This window comes from Hylaeus volcanicus, unplaced genomic scaffold (assembly GCF_026283585.1).
Source record: "Hylaeus volcanicus isolate JK05 unplaced genomic scaffold, UHH_iyHylVolc1.0_haploid 11661, whole genome shotgun sequence".
In the NCBI taxonomy this organism is placed as follows: domain Eukaryota; kingdom Metazoa; phylum Arthropoda; class Insecta; order Hymenoptera; family Colletidae; genus Hylaeus; species Hylaeus volcanicus.
In genome coordinates this window covers 1,930-6,787 of record NW_026532739.1, presented here as the reverse complement: position 1 = coordinate 6,787, position 4,858 = coordinate 1,930, and the positions used below count along the sequence as shown (strand labels likewise).

Genomic DNA, 4,858 nt, shown 5'->3' with positions numbered 1-4,858 from the left:
ATAATTAGTCTTTGAACATTTTACTTTTCCAAAAATAGCAGGAAAGAATTTCAAAATTTTATTTATGGGTTCTTTGAATTATCTCAAGTAATATCATTGTTGCTTTAAAGAGACCATTAATTTTATTAAATTCAAAGTTAGGTCACACTATATCTATAATAAAACTTGTAGATGTTACACTGTCTACATGCCATTCAGTAGGCTATTCCAAAATTAAACCCTATTGTTGTAAATATGTGAATGCATATTGTTAGATGCAGTTCGCATTAGCAGCAATAATTTATTATTTATCGCATGCTTGGTACCTTTAAAAGACTGTAAAACCTGTAGATATACTTAATGGAATATGTAATTTTGAACAAGTGACACCAATCATCAAAGAAAACAATAATAAAGATTAAGGATGTTATATAATTCTATACTACAATCCATCCATATTTGTTAAAGGTAAGAAATTTGCAAAACAACTTTATGTATTAATTTAATATAGCAACTGTTAAACAATACAGTAATTGATAGAATACCTAATACAAAAAGTAATAACATAACACAATGCGCTAAACTTATTTTGATGTATACGTTAGCTAGATTGAAATATTTTTTAAATATCCTTCAAATATTCATAAAACTATATTGATTATTGTTATGTGCCAAGTATTAAAACAAATACATAAGAAATTAAAAAAAAATTAGTGTAAGTGTGACCCACACTTAAGTTTAAAAATGTTGCACAGTTCAGTAGTCAGATACTTTGATGCTTTGCTATAGATGCTATTGAGAACAATAGCTATTGTAGATACATTAGAATGTAACTTTTATGGCATAGTCTCAATTAGTTCAATTCGAATACTTCGCAGTTAATGTGATCTCTATGTAAAAGTGAAGACATTTAAGTGTCTTGTAGTGTTATAAAAACTGCCAAAAGTTAGAAAAAATAGAAAACCATTAATACTAAGTTAGATCATAATGGATTCCAATTGTGTTATTAATGACAACGATAATAATGATAACGATGACAGAAGTATTTATCGCAAAATTAATTCGGAATATATATGAATAGTATAATACATTTAAAAAATATTCCTGGTGATTGCGGTGAAAAAATTAGAAAAAAATGTAATATTACTTTAGAAAAGAATATAGCATTTTCTACATTATCGACGATTTCAAGTATTTTAAATAACGAGTGCGTCAAGGACCAATAAGTGTGCCAGATCAATGTTGGAGTAAATTTAAATACGCACCGATTACTTTGTATGGCGTAGAGCGCTCATTCTCCGCAAATAAATTAATTTTGACAGACAAACGCCACCAATTAGCAACATTAAATTTGGAAAAATGCTCATAATTAATTGTCACGCGAACTATAATGTATCAGAATAAATGTGACAAGTATTTTACATGTGTATATAGTGAATATTCTGTAACATACTAATATATTGATTATTATATTACACTTTATATATACCTATATACTTTGTATATTTTTCATGTATAAATGCCATGTGTATGTTACATATTTATCGTGCATAAACTTCTGCAGTCTAGTCATTAAGTATCGCATAAAAGAATAATTATAGAAAGAATGTACAAAAGTACAACATACAAATTACTCTGATAAGAAACAATGAAAATATTACATTTTAATTTCATTATCCCTTTGCAGTCCTATGTCGAGTGAGGCTCGACAAACATGTACTGAAATCAGAAAATTCTGACTGCAAAGGGTTAAATATGGTGCACAAATACTAAAAAACAAACAGAATTGAAAATAATAATAACAGTAATATGTACTTACTGTAATGATACAATTATAGTGTCTTAACAGTTTCTTTACAACACTAGCATTATTCACTTTTTTTGGTCTTTTTTATTTTTCACAACATGGATTTTCAATAAAGAATGTGAAAAACTATGTAATGTGTACTTCTTTATCCCAAATGTCTGTGATTTTTTAAAAGAATTTCATGTAATACTGTAAAAGAAATCAATCAGAAACATAATTTTCAATTCTACCTTTTGGTACCCATGAAATTGTGACACAGACTGGAAACTTAACACATAATATTTTTTCCGTAAGCAATCAAAGAACCCATCACAAATAAAATTTGATTTAGCCACACTTTTGATACTCCTATTTGAGTAAACCTTTGAATTATATAGATGCTATTCACTTTCATTAAGTGGTATCGAAAAATTCTAATTCTTAATAAATACAAATAGATATACAGGGTTTGGCAGGCCGGTTAGTACAACAGAGTAGAGGGTAATACTACATGTAAAAATAAGTCAAAAAAATAGAATAACATTTTTTCGTTTGACGCTTTCTTTTTGAGGAAAATCGAGTTTGAAAATTCCATCCAGTATATGTTCACTATACCGCTTCTAAGTTTAGATATGTATTATAAATAAGAAATATTAATTTTATTAATTTTTATTAATTTTATTGATACTTCTAACATTAATTGTGTAACATTATTGAATAAACTGTTCAAAGTGCTGTCCTTGTTGATGCGTACATATCATTGCTTGCCTTGTTAATGAGTCATGAACTGACGCCAATGAATATCGACACTTTATTTGAATAAAAGCATTTATTATTTTTTCCTTCAGCTTGAGAGAATTCTCACTTATTTCTGCATTTTAGAAATTGTTGCCTGTAATGTTAAACTGCTGCTGTTGCATTTCCATGACAAGCTTCTAATGCTTTTATCATTTTGACGTACTCGCAGTTGCTATAAGTAGACATTGTCACAGCTTGACTGATCGAAACAGACTAAAAGTAGAAGAAAGTCGTATGGCTGAAGACGAAATGTAAACATTAGAAAGGTCAACATTACAACATGTAAGCAAAAGGAAACTTGTAGCGGGCAATGACTTGAGGACACAGTCTAGTGCACACGTACTGGATAGAATTTTCAAATTCGATTTTCATGAAAACAAAGCGTTGAATGAAAAAATATTATTCCTTTTTTCGATTTATTTTTACATGTAGTATCACCCTCTGCTTGGTTGTACCATCTGTCCTGCCACACCCTGTATAAGGACATACAAAATAATTTCAATACAAGTTTGTACGTTTTATACTAAATTTACAAATTTGCTGTGTAAACAATTATTATTGCAAAGTATTTGAAATCTGATATATTCTGTTTATATTCTACAATTTCAAACCTCATTATGTATTAACTGGCTTCCAATGATTAATGAAACTTCATAAAACATTCATTTGATCATTATATAATACAAATTCTAATTAAATATAAAGATGAACTTTATTTCAATAATATTCATATTTAATGTTTGTACTAATTATCACTAATTTTATAGTATTAACTACAAACTGCATGTGAAATTTGTATTACACCATTCTGAACATGTATTTAATACCTAAATATTTTTTTAAAAAATATACATATATAAAATATGTTTCGATGAAATATATTTTCAAAATTAAATTCGATACATATTTGTTTACGACTATTAACTGTAACACAACTTGTCATAGTATAGTATAATAAAACATGATTACATTACCTTTTAACCTTAAAGTAAGAATGTGTCGACACGTTGAACCAATATTAAATTAATATTTCTCGGATTATCATGAAACGTACATTTCAGTAGAAAATAAATTACTTTGGTATACGTTAAATGATCAGTAGCTAGCATAAACACTAAAGAAAACTAACGTCTTCAGTTAATTTAATTAATTAAACTGTCAACGCGACAGTACTCTATATAATACACTCATTCATATACACGCTCTACAGCACTTCCTATACATATACACTAAATACAAACGCGCACAAGTCCACGTCTGCAAAAGTGCCTTATCATTAGTCTCTTTAAATACTGAAGATAAGCATCGTTTTTGTTAAATTAATGTAATGTTGCGTTCCACGATCTATGTAGGGACAAATTAATTTCCACATTATCCCTAGATGGCAGAGCGGAGATTCGTTTGTGTTGTTGTGTATGTGTGTATGACTCTGTGAGGTTGGCAATTCTGTTTGAACGTGGTTGGCGCTGATTACGATTTTCATGTCTTTTACGTGTTTTGTTTTTCTTGGTGATTGCATTTTATTGAAACACTTTTATTATTCACATAGAGACCGTTCTCCAGATCAGACGTTTCCTGCAATAGTCCGCGTTTGTAGGAGCAAAACTCTACGTCTTTGTTAATAAAAATTATATTTGAATAGTTATAATAAAATTATATTATAGTTTCTTATTTTTATTTCAAGTGATTTGATTTATGGCTAAGTCGCACGTATTTTTCATAATTCGATCACATGCGGTACGAGTGCCAGCGGGTCGATTCTGTAACATCAAAATGAAATTACGAAATCACTAGATTAGAAATGTGGAGAAAAATGTTTTATCAGGAACTGTAATTGAATGTATCATACCATATTATAAGGTTATTTTTTTAATAAGTAAAAAAATTAACAAGTATAACGCAGTCTATCACTCCGCAATATGTAGAATAAAATAAAGTATTGTTACGCTATCACGTGAACTTAGCTTTGTAGCGTATTTCTACGCCTAAACTTTTATGGAACAATTACTTTTGCCGGGGGAAGGTAATCTCGTACTCGTATATAGAACACAGCTTTTTGAATTTCCTTTTCTTTATTTTCTCTTAATCAGACGAGCACGTGTCGCGACGCTAACCACACTAACGAACTTCTCTAAACGCTCTCTTTGCTGTGTCTCTTATTCAAAAACGACGAAAACCTCTTAATGTTAAATTCTCTAGCTTAGGTTGGTAACGCTGCTTGAACCTATGACTATATGTAGGTCCCTACAGCTTCATGGCATGTAGCGCCACAACGCGGAATAGCTTAAACACTAC

The 4,858-nt window shown here is 29.4% G+C and overlaps 1 long non-coding RNA gene across 1 annotated transcript; it reads right to left on the bottom strand.

Moving 5' to 3' along the window:
• Positions 1–524: 524 nt before the first annotated feature.
• Positions 525–4,652, bottom strand: LOC128882415 (uncharacterized). Its single transcript, XR_008458401.1, has 4 exons — positions 4,413–4,652; positions 3,538–4,323; positions 1,799–3,036; positions 525–1,421 (listed from the first exon to the last, which is right to left on the bottom strand). It is a non-coding gene; the product is annotated as an uncharacterized LOC128882415 (long non-coding RNA).
• Between the last annotated feature and the right edge of the window lie 206 nt (positions 4,653–4,858).